Genomic DNA, 22,496 nt, shown 5'->3' with positions numbered 1-22,496 from the left:
AAATGAGAAAATCACTGGTACACCCAACCCCAGTGACATGCAAGTCACCTGTATTTTGAAAATTAATTTTTTTGAAAAAAATGAAAAATCTGTAGCTATACTAAGAAAAAAGAGAAAATTCAAATTAATAAAATCAGAAATAAAGAAAAATGTTACAACTGATACCAACAAAAATAGAATCACTAGAGGCTACCACCAACAACTACAGACCAACAACTTTGAAAATCTAGAGGAAATGGATTAATTCTCATTTACATACAACCTACCAAGATTGAATCAAGAAAAAATAGAAAACTGAGCATACCAATAATGAGTAAAAGGTTGAATCAGTAATAAAAAGTGCTGAAACAAGAAATCCCAGGACCAGTGGCTTCACTGCTGAATTCTACCAAACTTTTCTTTAAAAACTAATACTAAATCTTCTTAAATTATTCAACAAAATTGAAGGGAGGCGAATTCTTCCACTCATTCTGAAAGACCACCTTAACCCTGATACTAACACCAGATAAGGACACAACAAAAGTACAGGGCAATATTTTTGATGAATATAGATGCAAGAAATATATATATAAAACTAGCAGATTTAATTCCACAGAATGTCAAAAAGATTGTACATGATAATCAAGTGTGATTTATTCTCAGAGATGCAAGAATGGCTCAATATATGCAAATCAATAAATGTTATAGAATCCATCAAGAAAGTGAAGAACAAAAACAAATGATCCTTTCAATAGATGTGGAAAATAATTGATATAATTCAGCGTCCTTTCATGATAAAAAAAAATCTCCCAAAAAATGAGGTATAGGGAAAATGTACCTCAACACAATAAAGGCCATATATGACAAATCCAAAGCTAACATTATGTTTAATGGGGAAAACATAAAAGATTTTTCTCTAAAAACCAGGACAAGACGAGGATGTTCACTCTCACCATTCTAATTCAGCATAGTACTAATGGTCCCAGCCAGAGCAATTAGGCAAGAGAAATAAATAAAGAGCATCCAAATTGAAAAAGAGAAAAGCAAATTGTTTTTGTTTGCAGACAACAAATAATGCATATAGAAAAACCTAAAGACTCCCCCAAAATACTCTTAGAACTGATAAACAAATTCAGTAAATTTACAGGACACAAAACATCATTAACAATCAGTAATGTTTTTCTACACCAACAAACTGGCTGAAAAATATATAAAAAGCAATCCTATTTACAATAGCTTAAAAATAAGAGAAAAACCTAGGAATAAGTTTAACCAAGGAGGTGAAAGGTGTCTACCAGAAAAACTATAAGACAGTGATAAAAGAAATTGAAGATGCAACCAAAGGGAAATCCCACGTTCATGAATTGGAAGAATTTATTGTGTTAAAATGACCCTACTTCCCCAAACCATCTACAGATTTAATGCAATCTCTATTAAAATACCAATGACATTTTTCACAGAAATAGAAAAAATAATTTTAAAATTTGTATGAAACTGAGACTGGGTTCCAGGACCTGGGGAAGGCATAGCTCACTCCCTGATGGGTGGTGTTCTTCCAGGCTCTTGGTTCCTCACTCACCCAAGAATGGGAGAGAGGACCCAGTGCACTCGTAAGTAAATATCTTACCCCAAAGAGTTTTTCAGAAAGTGATTTATTTAGGCAGAGAGAGAGGAAAAAGAGAAAGAGAAAGAGCTTCCATGAGGTCATGGAAGGGAATCCAGATATGGAGTCCACCCAGATGTGGAAGACAGGGACTTTTAACCTGGGAGAAATTCCCACCCCTTTTAAGTGTCCCAGCCTGTGAAAGGAGTTCTTGTAAACTTCCAGTGGAGTGATTGATTTTTTATTATTTCCAGCGTGCGAGAAAGTTTAAACAAAAACCTCTAAGTCCTGGGATGAAGGGGTGGGTATGGCACTGGGCAGTTCTTACCTCTGAAACTACGCCCCCTTGTGGACTCTGGAAGAGAATACATTCCCTCAGAACCACCAAAGTTCCCAAATAGCCAAAGCAATCCTGAGCAAACAGCAAAGCTGGAGGCATCATACTACCAGACCTCAAAATATACTACAAATCTTTGTATGATAAAGAATATCATATTGGTATAAAATGGATATATAGATCAGTGGAATAAAATAGAGAACCCAGAAATAAACACATATATTTACAGCTAACTTATTCTTGACAATGGCACTAAGAACATGCATTAAGGAAAGGACAGCCTCTTTAATAAGTGGTGCTGAGAAAACTGGATATCTGTATTCTCAAGAATGAAACCAGACTCCTATCTCTTACTTTATGCAAAAATCAACTCAAAATGGAGTAAAGACTTAAATGTAAGACCCAAAATTGTAAAACAACTAAAAATACATGATAAATGCTTTAGGACATTGGTATAAAAAAAGATTATATAAATAAGACCTCAAAGGCACAGGCAACAAAAACAAAAATAAACAAATGAAATTATATCTAACTTAAAAGTGTCTGCACAGCAATGGAAACAATCAACACAGTGAAAAGATAACCTACAGATGGGAGAAAATATTCACAAACTTTTGATTTGACATGAGATTCATATCCAGAATATATAAGAAACACAAGAGCAAAAAAAAAAAAAAAAAGAAAAAATTATCAGGTTAAAAATATAGCAAATAATCCAAATAGACATTTCATAAAAGAAGACATTCAAATGGCCAAAAAATATATGAAAAAATGTTCAACATCACTGATTATTAGTACATGTAAAAGAAAACCACAATGATATGTCACCTCAACCACTTAGAATGGCTACTATCAAAAAGACAAAACAACAGCAAATGCTGGTGAGGGTGGAGGGAAAGACACCTCTTACACACTGTTTGTGGGAGTATAAACTAGTATACCTATTATGTAGAACAGTAAGGAGATTCCTCAGGAAATTACTACTAGAACAACCATATGATCCAGCAATCCCACTGCTGGTTACATACCCAAAGGAAAGGAAATCAGTATGTTGAAGAGACGGCTCCACCCCCATGTTTATTGTGGCATTGTTCACGAAAGTCAAGATATGGAATCAACCTAAGTGTCCATCAACAGATAAACAGATAAAGAAAATGTTATAGATATACACAATGAAGTACTATTCAGCCATTAAAAAAATAAAATCCTGTGATTTATGGCAACATGACTGAGCTTGGAGGACATTATTTTAAGTGAAATAAGCCAGGAACAAAAAAATAAATACTGCATGTTCTCACTTATATGCAGAAGCTAAACCAGTTGATTTTATGTAAGTAGAGAGTAAGAATAGAGGGTACCAGAGGGTAAGAAAAGGAGGGGTGGGAGGAAAAAATGGTTAAAGAATACAAAATAACAGCTAGATAGGAAGATCGAGTTATACTGTTCTATAGCACTGTAGGATGACTATAGTTAACAGTATGTTATTATATATTTTCAAATAGCTTGTAAGAGAGAATTTTAAATGTTCCCAACACCAGAAAAAAAAGATAAATGTTTGAGATAATGGATAGGCGAATTACCCTAATTTAATCACTATACATTTTATGTATTGAAACATCACTACATACACCATCAATATGTACAACAGACAAAGTGGCTCACTCCTTTTATCCCAGCACTTTGGGAGTCTGAGGTTGGAGGGTTGCTTAAGCCCAAGAGTTCTCTAGACTAGCCCAGGCAGCAAAGCAAGACCTTGTCTCTACAAAACAAGTAAACAAAAATTAGCCAGGCATGGTGGTAGGCAACTGTGTCCCAGATACTTGGGAGGCTGAGGTGAGAGGATTACTTGAGCCCAGATCAAGGCTGCAGTGAGCTATGATTGCAACACTGCATTCCAGCCTGGACAATAGAGTGAGACACTGTCTTTAAAAAGCCAAGCAAATAACAACAAACAGAAAATAACAAGTGCTGGCAAGGACATCAAGGAATTGGAACACTTGTGTACTGTTAGTGGCAACATGAAATGTTGTAGCCACTATGGAAAACAGTATGGAGGTTCTCCAAAAAGTTGAAAATTGAATTACCATGTAATCCAGTCATCCACTTCTAATTATCAAAAAAAAAAAAAAATGAAAACTGTCTAGAAGGAGTATTCCATGTGCCCGAGTTTATTGAGGCATGATTCACAATAGCCAAGAGGTAAAAGCAACTTAAAAGTTCGTCAGCAGATGAATGGATAAAGAAAATGTGGTATAGGCATAGAATAAAATATTTAATCTTAATAAGAAAGAAAGTATTGTATCCATGCTACCACACAGATAAACGTTGAGGACATTAAGTGAAAGAAATCAGCTACGAAAAGACAAATGCTGCATGATGCCACTTACATATGTTATCAAAAAACTCTTTGAGTTTTATGGTATCTAAGATTCTTAGAGAGCAGAATGGTGGTTGAAAGTGGCTGGGGGAGAGAGTAAAAGGGAGTTATTTAATGGGTATAGAATTTTCATTTTGCAAGATGAAAAAGTTTCCAATATCTGTTGCACAACAATGTGTATATAGTGAATACGTTACTGTAAACTTAAAAATGGTTAAGGGGGTAAATTTTATGTAATGTTTTTAACCACTATAGAACAAATGGTTATATACATATAAATCAGTAAAAAGAAGTAAATTTGTAACTTTGTATGCATCTGTAGGAATAGATAATTTCTGAAATATTAGTTAATTGTTCAATTTATTATAGTAAATTAGAGAAAATGATGAAGTAAACTGATGTAAGTCTAAAGGAATGTTGCATTGTCTTCATATTTCCCAACATACTTGGCTGGAACAGGAAACCAGAACACAAATCAAGACTCCACTTTACTCAATAGCTAACCATTTGTTATTTTGAGAAATAGAGAAAACATCCTCTATCAAATGAATTGTTTTATTTAAGTAGCCTAAAGAAATACTGGAGCAACATTTGAACAGAAGTGAATAGTAGGGCAACTAGGGTAAGATGAAGAAGCTTGAGGCAATACATGAAAATCTCTTTAAGATGTGCTATTCAAAATACGGCCCCCAACCAGCAACATCTGTATTACCTGAAAGCAGGCCCCAGGCCCACTGAATCCAAATCTGAATTTTAACAAGATTTATAAATGATTCACACATTAAAGTTTGGAAAGCAATATTTTCAAGGGATATATACATGTGCATGTATGTATGCAACATATATGTGTCATATAGTACAAATGCACACATACATATACTAATACATATACATAAGTATGCATACACATATAAACACATATACACGGTGGTTTCTGAAAAATTAAAAAGATATGGTTTCAATTAAAACTACCTCATTATAAGAACATACAAATGTGCATATGTATATGCAATATATATGTGTCATATACACACATACACATACATATATATGCAAATATGCATACACATATAAATACACACACAGGGATTTCTGAAAGAAATTTAAAAGATTTGGAGGTTTGGTTTTAATGACACTAGTTCCACCAACATTCTTCTATTTGGCATATTAACTTCTATATAAGACATATCTTCCAACACCTCTAATTATAAAATTCTCAAGCTGCATACCTTCAAACCATAAAGGAGTTAAGGGAGGTTAAACTTCAATGAGGTTGATGTATAATTTCCTGGAGGAAAAACAACTTAAAGCTCAAAACTTAAGAGTTGTTTCTTCCAGGCCATCTAAAAGTCATCTCAAGTCAGTTCTTTGATTTGCATGCACAGGGAGCTCTGAACAGTGAGAAGGACAGGAGGCAGTGAGAAGAATGAAGTGCTGCTGGGGATGGGAGGGAGCCAGGGAGGAAAGGCTCTAACACTAATTAGGTTTGAAAGACTACAGGATGAAGGCAGCCATGGCATGCTGAGAAAAAGGAACCTGAGCAGATGATGCTAAGTTCAGACTAAACTAGCTGCAAGTCTCCTGGGGACGTCTCAAGGTAAACCTTATCATCTCTGTCATTTGCAATCATTATCAGTCAGGCTGCTTCTGTAATGTTAATGGGGAGCCAATTAACAGATCCCTGAAGCTAGGGGGGAAATGTCCCAGACCTCTTCTTGTTTTTGTAAAGAAAAAATAAGGCAGCCCCTGGCTGCTGTCTTCTGAGTGCTGCTTTTTTTTTTTTAAATTTTTTATTGCATTTTAGGTTTGGGGGTACATGTGCAGAACATGCAAGACAGTTGCATAGGTACACACATGGCATTGTGTTTTGCTTCCTTTCTCCCCTTCACCCACATTTGGCATTTCGTCCCAGGATATCCCTCCCCACCTCCCCCTCCCACTGGCCCTCCCCATTTCCCCCAATAGACCCCAGTGTTTGGTACTCCCCTTTCTGTGTCCATGTGTTCTCATTTTTCATCACCCACCTATGAGTGAGAATATGTGGTGTTTCGTTTTCTGTTCTTGTGTCAGTTTGCTGAGGATGATGTTCTCCAGATTCATCCATGTCCCTACAAATGACACAAACTTATCATTTCTGATTGCTGCATAATATTCCATGGTGTATATGTGCCACATTTTTTCCAATCCAGTCTATCATCAATGGGCATTTGGGTTGATTCCAAGTCTTTGCTATTGTAAACAGTGCTGCAATGAACATTCGTGTACATGTGTCCTTATAGTAGAACGACTTATAGTCTTTTGGATATATACCCAGTAATGGGATTGCTGGGTCAAATGTAATTTCTATTTCTAAGGCCTTGAGGAATCGCCACACTGTCTTCCACAGTGGCTGAACTAATTTACACTCCCACCAACAGTGTAAAAGTGTTCCTTTTTCTCCACATCCTCTCCAGCATCTGTTGTCTCCAGATTTTTTAATGATCGCCATTCTAACTGGTGTGAGATGGTATCTCAATGTGGTTTTGATTTGCATATCTCTGATGACCAGTGACGATGAGCATTTCTTCATATGATTGTTGGCCTCATATATGTCTTCTTTCGTAAAGTGTCTGTTCATATCCTTTGCCCACTTTTGAATGGGCTTGTTTGTTTTTTTCCTGTAAATCTATTTGAGTTCTTTGTAAATTCTGGATATCATGAGTGCTGCTTTTTCTAAAGGCAGGAAAGATGACTTCATACAATACAGATACAGTGACTCCTCAGGTCAGGCAGATGGTGGGAGTCAGTCTTCTTTTCTGCCTTAATTTATTCTTTCCTCTAGCAACCTAAATTAGCCTCCAGATAGCCCAGCAAGTCTTGCTTCCTCCTTTTCTGAGATATGGAAATGCTGACCAGCTCTTTTGCTCTTCTTTGCCTTCATGAAAATGTCTTTGCAGCATTTCATCTGGCATGAAAGTGAAAAAGGACAGCTAATGTGCTGAGGCAGTTAAGAAGACCACTCTTATATTTATCTCTCAACTGCACATATTTTCTCCTGCCCCCATCCTTTCTCTTTCTTTCCTGTCAGAAACTTGGTAACTAGTTGCCTATATTCACTACTTTATTTCAATGTCTCTGATTTACTACACAAACCACCCAACATGGCTATCAATCTTCTAAGAATGCTTTTCCTAAGATCATCAATGACATTTATGTCACTCAGGATACTAGAATATTTAGTGCTAGCCTGACATGAAGCCTTAGCAGGACTCAGTACAGTTGATCCTCCTCCTCCATCCTGAAACACTGTCTTCTCCTGACTTCCAAGATATAACAGTCTTCCAGTTTTTCTTTACTTCTTTGCCTATGCATTCTCACATTACTTTTGATTCTTCTTTTCTACAATACAATTCCGTATTGGAATCACTCAAACCTTGATCATGGACCCTCTTCTTTTTCCACTGTCAGGGATCCTTTAGTTAGGCAGACCAAAAAAAAAAAGAAAAAAAAAAAAACACTGGAGAGCATATAACTGAAATGAAAAGGACAGAAACCATTTGCCTCTAGCCATTGCTGTCATGCAACAATGTGGGCTCAGTGATGCTGGATTTTTTTTTAATTTCTAAAAGAAATTGGAAATTCTGATTTCTATATGACAGCATTATCCTTTTAAATTTTGGTTTATGGCTGTGATAGAGTAGCTAAGGCAGACCAACCCTCACTCCAAGAAAAATATTAAAACTAGATAAACATTTAAAAAATTATCTGTTTGAAGTAATCAGAGAGCTACAAAGTCGGTAAGACCTTGAAAGGCTAAGTATGATCCAAGAAAAAGGAAAAACTTTGAGGCGAGGTTACCATTTTCTGCCACTCTTTCCTTAAGGCATCTGGCAATTAGTACATGGCCCTGGACAAGAGATCAGGTTGAACTGTAAGGCTCATAGTTTTCAGCAGATTCATGGGCCAAGGAGAAAGAAAACAATTTGACGGGGCTATCAAGGTAGCCAGGTTTTGAGAGGACTAGGTTTAGGAGAAGAGAATTGGAAAGCAGTCAGCATAACTTCCCATGCTGCTTTTCTCCTTGGGGAATTTATTTATTCCCAATATTTTCAGTATGAGAGACTGAGCAGCTAAGAAGAAAGCATTAGCTAAAAAGCTAGAAAGCTAAGCAGAGCTTGTGCCCTTCTCATAATCCTAGAAATATAAAAATTGTCATTCAAGTCCTGGAAAGGAGAATCTACCCCAAAAGCCATCTCTTGCTTTCACTGCAGTCCTTGAAAGGCCCTACTTTAGGATTACTGTGAACTATGAATGGAGCAGTTCTCACAGCATCTGAAATCCAGTTCAGTGCTTCCCATTCCCTCACCATGTAAAGGTGATAACATTTTTTTTCTGCTAAATTTTGGTTTATGGCAGTGATAGAGTAGCTGAGGCAGACCAACTCTCACTCCAAGAAAAAAATTAAAACTAGATAAACATTTTAAAAATTATCTGTTTGAGAAAATCAGAGAACTACAAACTATATAACTGCCTATGAGAAAAAAAGGTAAGTTATTTCAGCTAGAAGTTAACATTAATCAGAGCTTTTCTACACTCTTTTTATACACAGTATAAAGCACTCAATAAAAATGGTTAGATTCAATCTTATCTCTGCCTTTATTTACTCTTTAGGTAGGGCAGCAAACTTTGGTTCCTTCTTTTCTGAGTTATAAAAATGTTGATCATCTCTTATTCATTTTTTACCTATGCAGCAAATAAATAAGTAAATATTTTAAATGGAAGTAACAGAGAGAGTAAAAAAAGAAAGAATAATAAACTAAAAGCCAAGAAAAAATAGATAATGGAGATGGCCCCCAGGTGATATTGTTTTATTGGACTGAGAACAGAAAATCAACACCAAGACAAAAGTATGCCAAATTGCAGGGTTTATTGCTGGTGACCACAGAGGACTCACATCTCTCCAACCCTTGGCCGAGAAAGAAGGGTGACAAGACCTTTTTATACCTACAAAACCACTTTGGGGGTGGGGGTGAGAAGCGGAGATGGGGATGAAAGACTGTAAATCACCTCCTAGGCTGAGACGAGGGTGATGGGGCTCCAGACATTCCAAGGGCCAGGGGACTTTTGTCATTTCAATTGCTACTTAAGTGGTTTACAGAGGTTAAGATAAACATTAGTTTATACATTATTTGGACAGGTGTGGGGTCCACAGATTTTTCAGTTGCTTGGCATCAGGATGGAATTATCTGGGTGTGCTTACTCTGGTCAGTACTGGTAAACAAAGGCCAGCAATTCTGATCGTTACAGGTAAGAGAAGGCATGCAACTTTACCTGTAAACTCAGCAGTTTACAGAAGCCAAGGTTAGCAGTCATTGTGAGGGGAATAGAAACAGTTTTGTCTTTTTTATAAAATGGTGGTGTACAGGTTCTAACTCTAGGCTAGCTATATCACAATATAGATATCAAAAACCAGACATGAACTTTTAAATAACTCTACCATGTTCAAGACATTGGGTGATAAGATGGAGAAATTTACTAGAAAATGATAATTTATCCAAAAATTATTTTAAACACACAAGAAGTAAAATTATAAAGGTAAGAAATAGGTTTAACAGCTGTTTGGGTAAACAAGAAGGTAAATTAGAGAATTGGAAAAAATGTTAGCAGAGTAAAATCAGAGTAAAGAATGGAGAAAAAAAGAAAACATGCATAAATATGTGTAAGAGACATGGTAATAATATCTAAGATGTAATTAGATCCCTAGAAAAACAGAAAAGAGACAGCAAGTGGAATAGAATTTTATGAAAATACTAACCAAGAATTGCTCTAAACAGAAGACACTGACACACATTCAAGAATTTTTTGTTCCTCAAACACAAAAAATAAAAAGAACTCCGAAACACATCATGGTGAAATTTCTTTGTATTAAACTAAAATAGAACATTTTAAAGATATCCAGACAAAAACAAAAGACACATCATCTTCAAAGAAGCTATGATAAATTTATAGCTGACTTTGAAACTGAAACAATAAAAGTCATAGGTCAGTGGAATAAAATATTTAAACATTTGTAAAAGAGATGAAAACTAACTGCCCAGCATCCTAGACCTAGTGAAAATATCCTTTATAAGGCAAAACATAAATATTGCCAGAAATACAAAAAGTGAAATCATTTATCATTTCAGACTTATAAGAGACACAAAGGGAATTATTTAATAAAAGAAGAAACCATAAATGGTAATACAGAAATACAGTACTGAATAGAAGTAAAAAAAACCCTGATAAATATATGGATATATACAAACTAATACTGTCCAAGGTAAATAATAGTAATTATCTTGTAAAATTTTAAATAAAAAAAATATAGGTTATCAAATGGAGTGAAAGATATTTAAGGTTTGTACGTTGCTGGAAAATGGTAAAAACACTGGTGAAAGTTCTAATTCATAGTAACTTTATTAACTGAAAGATACTTATTATAATTTACCAAGTAGCATTAAGAGAATAATAAAAAGAATACATCATAAACCAAAAAAAACAAAATGGAAAAAACTGATTGGTCAAAAGAAGGCAAAACACAAAAGGAAAAAAGAAAAAAGCTACTAATAATCAAATGCAAGATGATAGGTTTTAAAAATATAAACCATTAACTCAAAAAGTAAAAATTTTCAGATTAAATAAACAATAAACAAAGTATATAATGCTAATGAGACACAGCTTAAACGTATGGCACGAAGAGATTGAAAAAAAGTATAGAAAATTTTATACCATAAAAATAATAGGAAGAAACCTGGCATAGCTATACTAATAGCAAATAACACAAACTTGAAGCTAAGAAACATTAATAAAGATATTCAGAAACATTTTGTAATGCTAAATAATCTAATGAGAATGTTTAAAAATTCTAAGTTATATTTACAATCACATGTTCTTAAAATATTTAAAACAAAAAAATGACAACAGAGACAGAAAAAACAAAATAAATACACAAAGTAAAACTTTTTAACCAACATCTCCTGGTAACTGATAGATTTAAGAGAAAAAAATCAGTAAGGATAAGATTTAAGTAGCAAAATAGAATAAATCAACCTAATGAAAAAATACAGAACATGATATGCAACAACTCCTGAGTAAACATTTTTCCCAAAAGCACATGGGACAGTTACAATTTGATCATATTTGTACCATAAAGAACATCTCAATGAATTTCTAAAGACTAAAATTAGTTGAAGTACATTTTCTGATCATAGTAAAATTAACTCAAAAATTAATGTTTAAAAAACTAGAAAGCCTCTCAAATAACTTGAAATCAAGCAATATGCTTCTGAGAAATCCACAAATGCAAGGAAAAAAGAAGAAATTAGAATACATTGGGAATTGCATTACAATGAAAATATTATATGCAAAATTTAAGAAATGTTGCTTAAGCTATACTTAGGAAATTGATCATTTAAAAAAGCTACTTTCAAACGAATGATTAAAAATTAAGAATCTATCTCAATAAACTGAAAAGAAAAGGAACAGCCAGACACAGTGGCTCACTCCTGTAATCCCAGCACTTTGGGAAGCTGAGGCTTGAGGAATACAAGGTCAAGAGATCAAGACTACCCTGGCCAACATGGTGAAACCCCGTCTCTACTAAAAAGTAAATTATCTGGATGTGGTGGTAAACGCCTGTAGTCCCAGCTACTCGGGAGGCTGAGGCAGGAGAATTGCTTGAACCTGGAAGGCAGAGGTGCAGTGAAGCAAGATCCCACCACTGCACTCCAGCCTGGTGCCTGGCGACAGAGCGAGACTTTGTCTCAAAATAAATAAATAATACTTAAATAGAAAAGGTATTTAAAACCAAAGAAACTGATAGTAAATAAATTATAAAGAAGTTAAATTAATAAAATAAAAATAATACAACAAATAAATTTTAAAAGCCAAAAGTTATATCTTTGCTAACATTAATCAAATTGGATTACTCTATCAAAACTAAGAAAAAAATAGGGAAGCCATAAATGATCAATATTAAAATTTAGAAAGGAACATTGTATAGATCTTACATATTAAAAAGATATGAACAAGTTTATATAAAAAATTTGGCAACATAGATGAATTAAGAAAAAAATCCTGAAAAGTATAATTTTTTTTAAAATTTTTAATTGCATTTTAGGTTTTGGGGTACATGAGCAGAGCATGCAAGACAGTTACGTAGGTACACACATGGCAGTGTGTTTTGCTTCCTTTCTCCCCTTCACCCACATTCAGCATTTCTCCCCAGGCTATCCCTCCCCACTTCCCCCTCCCACTGGCCCTCCCCTTTCCCCCCCCCAATAGACCCCGGTGTTTAGTACTCCCCTCCCTGTGTCCATGTGTTCTCATTTTTCATCACCCGCCTATGAGTGAGAATATGCGGTGTTTCATTTTCTGTTCCTGTGTCAGTTTGCTGAGGATGATGTTCTCCAGATTCATCCATGTCCCTACAAACGACACAAACTCATCATTTCTGATTGCTGCATAATATTCCATGGTGTATATGTGCCACATTTTTCCAATCCAGTCTATTATCAATGGGCATTTGGGTTGATTCCAGGTCTTTGCTATTGTAAACAGTGCTGCAATCAACATTCGTGTACATGTGTCCTTATAGTAGAACGATTTATAGTCCTTCGGATATATACCCAGTAATGGAATTGCTGGGTCAAATGGAATTTCTATTTCTAAGGCCTTGAGGAATCGCCACACTGTCTTCCACAATGGCTGTACTAATTTACACTCCCACCAACAGTGTAAAAGTGTTCCTATTTCTCCACATCCTCTCCAGCATCTGTTGTCTCCAGATTTTTTAATGATCGCCATTCTAACTGGCGTGAGATGGTATCTCAATGTGGTTTTGATTTGCATCTCTCTGATGACCAGTGACGATGAGCATTTCTTCATATGATTGTTGGCCTCATGTATGTCTTCTTTCTTAAAGTATCTGTTCATATCCTTTGCCCACTTTTGAATGGGCTTGTTTGATTTTTTCCTGTAAATCTGTTTGAGTTCTTTGTAAATTCTGGATATCAGCCCTTTGTCAGATGGGTAAACTGCAAAAATTTTTTCCCATTCTGTTGGTTGCCGATTCACTCTATTGACTGTTTCTTTTGCCGTGCAGAAGCTGTGGAGTTTCATTAGGTCCCATTTGTCTATTTTGGCTTTTGTTGCCAATGCTTTTGGTGTTTTGTTCATGAAGTCCCTGTCTACTCCTATGTCCTGGATAGTTTTGCCTAGATTTCCTTCTAGGGTTTTTATCACGCCAGGTCTTGTGTTTAAGTCTTTAATCCATCTGGAGTTAATTTTAGTGTAAGATGTCAGGAAGGGGTCCAGTTTCTTCTTTCTGCACATGGCTAGCCAGTTTTCCAAACACCATTTGTTGAACAGGGAATCCTTTCCCCATTGCTTGTTTTTGTCAGGTTTATCAAAGATTGTATAGTTGTAGATATGTTGTGTTGCCTCTGGTGCCTCTGTTTTGTTCCATTGGTCTATATCTCTGTTTTGGTACCAGTACCATGCTGTTTTGATTACTGTAGCCTTGTAGTATAGTTTGAAATTCGGTAGTGTGATGCCCCCCGCTGTGTTCTTTTTGCTTAGAATCGACTTGGCTATGCGGGCTCTCTTTTGGTTCCATATGAAGTTCATGGTGGTTTTTTCCAGTTCTGTGAAGAAAGTCAATGGTAGCTTGATGGAAATAGCATTGATTCTGTAAATTACTTTGGGCAGTATAGCCAGTTTCACAATATTAATTCTTCCTAACCATGAACATGGAATATTTCTCCATCTGTTTGTGTCCTCTCTGATTTCATTGAGCAGTGGTTTGTAGTGCTCCTTGAAGAGGTCCCTTATGTTCCTTGTGAGTTGTATTCCAAGGTATTTTATTCTTTTTGTAGCAATTGCGAATGGCAGTTTGTTCTTGATTTGGCTGTCTTTAAGTCTATTATTGGTGTAGACGAATGCTTGTGATTTTTCAACATTGATTTTATATCCTGAGACTTTGCTGAAGCTGCTTATCAGTTTCAGGAGTTTTTGGGCTGAGGCGATGGGGTCTTGTAGGTACACTATCATGTCATCTGAAGTAGAGACAATTTGGCTTCCACCTTTTCTATTTGAATACCCTTTATTTCTTCTTCTTGCCTGGTTGCTCTGGCTAGAACTTCCAGTACTATATTGAATAGGAGTGGTGACAGAGGGCATCCTTGTCTAGTGCCTGATTTCAAAGGGAATGCTTCCAGTTATTGCCCATTCAGTATGATATTGGCTGTTGGTTTGTCATAAATAGCTTTTATTACTTTGAGATACGTTCCATCGATACCGAGTTTATTGAGGGTTTTTAGCATAAAGGGCTGTTGAATTTTGACAAATGCCTTCTCTTCGTCAATTGACATAATCATGTGGTTTTTGTTTTTGGTTCTATTTATGTGGTGAATTACGTTGATAGACTTGCGTATGTTGAACCAGCCTTGCATCCCCAGGATGATTCCTACTTGATCATGATGGATAAGTTTTTTGATTTGCTGTTGCAATCGGCTTGCCAATATTTTATTGAAGATTTTTGCATCTATGTTCATCATGGATATTGGCCTGAAGTTTTCTTTTCTTGTTGGGTCTCTGCCGGGTTTTGGTATCAGGATGATGTTGGTCTCATAAAATGATTTGGGAAGGATTCCCTCTTTTTGGATTATTTGGAAGAGTTTCAGAAGGAATGGTACCAGCTCCTCTTTGTGTGTCTGGTAGAATTCGGCTGTGAACGCGTCTGGACCTGGGCTTTTTCTGTGTGGTAGCCTCTTAATTGCTGCCTCGACTTCTGCCCTTGTTATTAGTCTATTCATAGTTTCAACTTCCTCCTGGTTTAGGCTTGGGAGGACACAGGAGTCCAGGAATTTATCCATTTCTTCCAGGTTTACTAGTTTATGTGCATAGAGTTGTTTGTAATATTCTCTGATGATGGTTTGAATTTCTGTGGAGTCTGTGGTGATTTCCCCTTTATCATTTTTTATTGCATCTATTTGGTTGTTCTCTCTTTTATTTTTAATCAATCTGACAAGTGGTCTGTCTATTTTGTTGATCTTTTCAAAAAACCAGCTCTCGGATTTATTGATTTTTTGAAGGGTTTTTCGTGTCTCAATCTCCTTCAGTTCAGCTCTGATCTTAGTTATTTCTTGTCTTCTGCTGGGTTTTGAGTTTTTTTGATCTTGCTCCTCTAGCTCTTTCAATTTTGACGATAGGGTATCAATTTTGGATCTCTCCATTCTCCTTATATGGGCACTTATTGCTATATACTTTCCTCTAGAGACTGCTTTAAATGTGTCCCAGAGATTCTGGCATGTTGTGTCTTCGTTCTCATTGGTTTCAAAGAACTTCTTTATTTCTGTCTTCATTTCATTGTTTACCCAGTCAACATTCAAGAGCCAGTTGTTCAGTTTCCATGAAGCTGTGCGGTTCTGGGTTGGTTTCTGAAATCTGAGTTCTAACTTGATTGCACTATGGTCTGAGAGGCTGTTTGTTATGATTTCAGTTGTTTTGCATTTGTTGAGCAGTGCTTTACTTCCAATTATGTGGTCAATTTTAGAGTAGGTGTGATGTGGTGCTGAGAAGAATGTATATTCTGTGGATTTGGGGTGGAGAGTTCTGTAAATGTCTATCAGGTCTGCTTCCTCCAGGTCTGAGTTCAAGCCCTGGATATCCTTGTTGATTTTCTGTCTGGTTGATCTGTCTAATATTGACAGTGGACTGTTAAAGTCTCCCAGTATTATTGTGTGGGAGTCTAAGTCTCTTTGTAAGTCACTAAGAACTTGCCTTATGTATCTGGTGCTCCTGCATTGGGTCCATATATGTTTAGGATCGTTAGCTCTTCTTGTTGTATCGATCCTTTTACCATTATGTAAAGGCCTTCTTTGTCTCTTTTGATCTTTGTTGCTTAAAGTCTATTTTATCAGAGATGAGAATTGCAACTCCTGCTTTTTTTTGCTCTCCATTAGCTTGGTAAATCTTCCTCCATCCCTTTATTTTGAGCCTTTGTGTATCCTTGCATGTGAGATGGGTTTCCTGGATACAGCACACTGATGGGTTTTGGATTTTTATCCAATTTGCCAGTCTGTGTCTTTTGATTGGTGCATTTAGTCCATTTACATTTAGGGTTAATATTGTTATGTGTGAATTTGATACTGCCATTTTGATGCTAAGTGGCTGTTTTGCCTGTTAAGTGTTGTAGATTCTTCATTATGTTGATGCTCTTTAGCATTTAGTGTGATTTTGGAATGGCTGGTATTGGTTGTTTTTTTCTATGTGCAGTGCCTCTTATAGGAGCTCTTGTAAAGCAGGCCTGGTGGTGACAAAATCTCTGAGTACTTGCTTGTTCGCAAAGGATTTTATTTTTCCTTCACTTATGAAGCTCAGTTTGGCTGGATATGAAATTCTGGGTTGAAAGTTCTTTTCTTTAAGAATGTTGAATATTGGCCCCCACTCGCTTCTGGCTTGTAGTGTTTCTGCCGAGAGATCTGCTGTGAGTCTGATGGGCTTCCCTTTTTGGGTGACCCAACTTTTTTCTCTGGCTGCCCTTAGTATTTTCTCCTTTATTTCAACCTTGTTGAATCTGACGATTATGTGCCTTGGGGTTGCTCTTCTTGTGGAATATCTTTGTGGTGTTCTCTGTATTTCCTGCATTTGAGTATTGGCCTGTCTTGCTAGGTGGGGGAAATTTTTCTGGATTATGTCCTGAAGAGTATTTTCCAGCTTGGATTCATTCTCTTCATCCCCTTCTGGTACACCTATCAAATGTAGTTTAGGTCTTTTCACATAGTTCCACATTTCTTGGAGACTTTGTTCATTCCTTTTTGTGCTTTTTTCTCTAATCTTGGTTTCTCGTTTTATTTCATTGAGTTGATCTTTGACTTCAGATATTCTTTCTTCTGCTTGGTCAATTCGGCTATTGAAACTTGTGCATGCTTCACGAAATTCTCGTATTGTGTTTTTCAGCTCCTTTAATTCATTCATATTCCTCTCTAAGTTACCCATTCTTGTTATCATTTCCTCAAATCTTTTTTCATATCTTCTTTCAAGTTCCTTAGTTTTTTTGCATTGATTTAATACATGTTCTTTTAGCTCACAAAGGTTTCTCATTATTTACCTTCTGAAGTCTAATTCCGTCATTTCATCACAGTCATTCTCCGTCCATCTTTGTTCCCTTGCTGGTGAGGAGTTTTGGTCCTTTCTAGGCAGTGAGGTGTTCTGGTTTCGGGTGTTTTCCTCCTTTTTTCGCTGGTTTCTTTCCATCTTTGTGGATTTATCCACTTGTCGTCTGAGTAGTTGCTGACTTTTTGATTGGGTCTCTTAGCGGACACCCAGATTGTTGGTGATGAAGTATTTCTGTTACTTGGTTTTCCTTCTACCAGTCTAGCCCCTTCGCTGTTCGACTGCTGAGGTCCACTCCAGGCCCTGCTTGTCTGGGTTGCACCTATAGCAGCTGCGGAACAGTGAGGGATGCTACCAGTTTCTTTTTCTGCTATCTTTGTCCCAGGATGATGCTTGCCAAATGTCAGTCTTTTGGATATAGAGGGGTCAGGGAGCTGCTTGAGGAGACAGTATGTACTTTATAGGAGCTCAATTGCTGAGCTGTGAGCTCTGTTGTTCATTCAGGGCTGTTAGGCTGCTATGTTTGGCTCTGCTGCAACAGAGCTCATTTAAAAAAACCTTTTTTTCTCAAATTCTCTGTCTTGGGGGGTTCAGGCTTTATGTTTGGATGTCTGTTGAAGTGTCCTGCTTAGCTAGGAGGCAGTCTAGTCACTATTTGCCTGCTGAGGCTCCTCCCTGCTGTTGTGTGGTTCGCCCTGTTTCTGCAGGCTCTGCTCTTCTTCTGAGGTTTCTGCCATGGGCTATGCCCTGCGGCAAAGTCTCTCTGTTGTAGCGGGCTGCCTCGGCAAGAGCAGGCTGTGTCAGCAGTGGGCATGTATCTCAGTAGGGGCGGGTTGCCTCGGTAATGGTGGACGCCCCTTTCCCACAGAGCATCTTGGACCATCTGCATGGGGAGCATTTGGAATCGTGGTTTTGTTTGTCCCACTGGGCTACCCCAAATGCTGTGTCCCTGCAATCCCCTGGGCTGACCCATTGTCCAAGTCCCATTCAGTCTCAAGTCCAGCCCTCTCAAGTCTCAGGTTGCTGGTTCAACAGGGCACCCAGACAAGCGCACCCTGTGGGGAGTGCTGGGTAGGGCCGGCCGCCGCCACCCCGGCTGCTGGCTTTGCTGGGTTGTACCTCTGCCTGGCGTCCCACGTCTCCTTTATACTTGTGAATTTCCCCGTTCTGTGGGCAACAAAGTTCAGTCTGGAAATGCAGCTGTGACTCACCTCTTCACGGATTCACCGAGAGCTTCAATCCTGGGTTGTTCTCACAGTGCCATCTTGAGTCCTCCCCCCCTGAAAAGTATAATTTTTCAAAAATTGTGCTTTCAATATATGCAAAACATCTGGAGCTTTCTTGTATGAGTCAGAGTCTAGTAAGAAATGAAAATTTCACCACTAAATTAAAAAGAGATTTAATATAATAAAATATAAACTGATACCAAATGATTAACTGTTAAGAGGGGTTAAGAGAAGTCTGAAGAATGGAAGAATGGCGTATTTAGGAAGTAGTCAGTACCTATCTCCTAAGGCTGAGGACAATTACACAAGACACCCCCTCAGCACCACAAAGCTGAGCTGTGAGCATCATTGGGTGTGACTGCGGCCCATTGGGTGCCAGAGAAGTTGCTGAGGTGCCAAAGGGTGGAACTTGTGAGTAAAACCCACCTCCTTGAGTACAGGTGAAAATCACTAGAAACAAATCTACTTGTGTGAAGTGTGACTCTCTGGGAAGCCACTCACTTCGGTGCCAGCCCGACTTATTGGTATGCCACCTGCTATGGAGCTGGGACAATTTCTAGGAAGCCACCCTTAGAGTTAAGTGGGAGTTAAATAAATATTGCTAACCTCTATTTTGTTCAAGCTTTTGATTGTGGCATTAACTTCTGCAGCTCGCTTGGAGATGAGGTATTATTCCTGCTTTACTACCTTGGTAGGGAGGGGAAATTCCAGACACTTTCATTTAGCAGTTTTTACCAAAATAGCACTCACACCCATGGGTCCAGAGTGCCATTGAGCAAGTTCTGTCAGTTCTCAAGTATGCCCGTTCCAACTACAAGCAAAGGAACTACATGTGGGGGTGAGTCAACATACCAACTGGAGCCAATGAGAGAGGGACACTGGCTATTACCTTATAACTGTAAGTCTCTAGGTTGTTTAGGGGACCACAGTGGCATTTTGTGGACTTAGGAATTAGGATCAAAGCATGGGCAATGTCTAGTAATTTTTTAAAAGTTTGAGTATTTCCTTTTCCCAGAGGTACAACCATTTTAATAAATGGCCTGTTTCTATCCAGAGTTAATGTTTGTTTAGAAACATAGTGACGTAAGCCTACATATAAATGGAGACATTTCAAGAGTTTTAAGAAATAGTATTTAAAGGAATGCCCATGAAAGAGAGAAAGACACTTTAGGACTTCTATTTTCTTTCCTTCTTTTTTTAAGGTTTAAAATGTATTTTAATAAGTTGATGCTGCATTACTGCTCCATTTCTCAGAAAAAACCTCCAAATTTATCAGCCAAATCAAACACGGTACACTGATGAAAAAAATGCGCAGAGTGACTACCTAAGATAGGCGAATCTAAGAGCTACTGTCAGACTTTCAGTATACAGCAACCCTGTTGCCAAGATTGTACTAGGCCTATCAAGAAAATCTGTGAACAGTAACATCATAGACACAAAACAGTCATTCCTGGGCAAACTCACTCAAGAAAAAGATGGAGGCAAGTTAACACAAGATTTTTTTTTAACTAAAATGAAAATATCTAAGAAAAATGTCTTCTTTATGACATGAAGGGGTAATATATGGGATATAACACAACGATATGTTGGTTGCCTGTGACCTCTGTGGATTGCCTGAATTCTCACCTGGGAGTGAATGGAGCAATGGGGCTAAGGTCATTGGGGGATGTTTGGTTTTTGTCGTGAATGTGGCAGTTTCTCTGGGGCTGGGAGAGTGTTAAGGATAAGAAAGCAAATGAGGCTGGGCACAGTAGCTCACGCCTGTAATCCCAGCACTTTGGGAGGCTGAGGAAAGTGGATCACGAGGTCAGGAGTTCAAGACCATCCTGGACAAGAACTCGAGATGTGGAGGTTGCAGTGAGCCAAGATCGCACCACTGCACTCCAGCCTGGGTGACAGAGAGACTCTGTCTCCGGGCGGGTGGGAAGTAAGCAAACGAAACAAGATGGACCAAGAAAAAAAAAAAGGCTGAGCACAGTGGCTCATGCCTATAATCCCAGCATGTTGGGAGGCCAAGGCAGGTGGATCACAAGGTCAAGAGATCGAGACCATCCTGGTCAACAAGGTGAAACCCCGTCTCTACTAAAAAAAATACAAAAATTATCTGGGCATGGTGGTGCTCACCTGTAGTCCCAGCTACTCGGGAGGCTGAGACAGAATTGCTGGAACCCAGGAGGCAGAAGTTGCGGTGAGCCGAGATTGTGCCATTGCACTCCAGTCTGGGTAACAACAGCGAAACTCCATCTCAAAAAAAAAAAAAAAAAAAGAACAAAAACAAAAACCTGGAATGATCAAGATTAATGAGCTCTAACTGGATCCACTTTGCCATTATTTCCCCAGATGCTCAACAATCACATTCGAGACTTCAGGAATGCACCACACAGAACTGATTAAACATTATACCACCCATGATTTGTTTATACCACCCCTTCCTTGCCCTCTGCCCCAGCATACTCCCTATAGTACAGGTAGCATAGATCTAACTATTGGAAGGAATTCCTAACAATTTTCCAGGGTAGAATTCTGGCTAGTCCGAAAAGGGTCCTTCTTTAAGGGTTTTGAGAAACTAGACACTGCAAATTTATTAGTATCAGTGACATTTGTTTGGAGTGAATTCACCTCCAGGAGCTGCATGGTTGAATGCAGGAGGAGTTCCACCAATTGCCCCATTCCTTCCATTGTATCAGTCTGACAAAAGCGTTCAGTTGTTGGTGGAGTCAATCCCAAAGTTCCATCCACCATCATAGTGGCAGGTCCTGGAGGAGCTGGGGTACCAGCTGGCACAGAAACAGAGACCATGGCACCTCTGTTGTTTATGCCCATAGCACCTCCCATAGCTATCTGATCCATCCGAATCTCCTGCTCTCTCGCATCAGGGAAGGTTCCCTTTAATCCTTCCTGCTGTAGCCACATCAGTTCTTCTTGCTCTCGCGGCAGCTCTTCTTCATGGCACCTGCGCTCTTCCTCCTGCCTGAGCTCCAGCTGCTTTCGTTTTTGCACCTCTTGGTTATGGAGCTCTTCCATCCTCCGAAGTTCTTCTTGGCGCCTCATCAAATACTGTGTCATTAGCATTACCTGGTGCTCATGGCGTGCAGCCTCCATCTCCATCTCTAGCTTCTCATGAGCCTCCTTGATGCTGCGGTCCACTTGGTCCTGTTGCTGCTTCTCCATCTCAATGAGTGCCTTCCAGTTGTGTAAATCTGGGTGGCTGCTCTTATTCCCTGTGAAATTGCTGGTTCTTTATAACCAGCTTCTCTGGAAGTCCCTCTTCATCATCTAACTGGTCCATGGGCTCCACAGTAACAGGACGAGAAAATGTGGTTAGTAGTAGGAAGGAGCCTTCACTGCATCTGTCCACAGCTTTAGGAGCAGCTGGTGTATATGTGCCACATTTCCCCAATCCAGTCTATCATCGTCGGGCATTTGGGTTGATTCCAGGTCTTTGCTATTGTAAACAGTGCTGCAATGAACATCCGTGTGCATGTGTCCTTATAGTAGAACGATTTATAGTCCTTTGAATATATACACAGTAATGGAATTGCTGGGTCAAACGGAATTTCTATTTCTAAGGCCTTGAGGAATCGGCACACCATCTTCAAAAATGGTTGGATTAATTTACACTCCCACCAACAGTGTAAAAGTGTTCCTTTTTCTCCACATCCTCTCCAGCATCTGTTGTTTCCAGATGTTTTAATGATCGCCATTCTAACTGGCATGAGATGGTATCTCAATGTGGTTTTGATTTGAATCTCTCTGATGACCAGTGACAATGAGCATTTTTTCATATGATCGTTGGCCTCATATATGTCTTCTTTTGTAAAGTGTCTGTTCATAACCTTT

General features: G+C 38.1%; 1 pseudogene; it reads right to left on the bottom strand.

The window, feature by feature from the left end:
* Positions 1 to 21,246: 21,246 nt before the first annotated feature.
* LOC100409628 (non-POU domain-containing octamer-binding protein pseudogene) overlaps positions 21,247 to 22,496 on the bottom strand; it is a 42,237-nt pseudogene continuing 40,987 nt past the window's right edge.

The sequence above is a fragment of the Callithrix jacchus genome, chromosome 9 (genome assembly GCF_049354715.1).
Source record: "Callithrix jacchus isolate 240 chromosome 9, calJac240_pri, whole genome shotgun sequence".
NCBI classification, from domain to species: Eukaryota; Metazoa; Chordata; class Mammalia; order Primates; family Cebidae; genus Callithrix; species Callithrix jacchus.
This window is presented reverse-complemented; position numbering and strand designations above follow the sequence as displayed.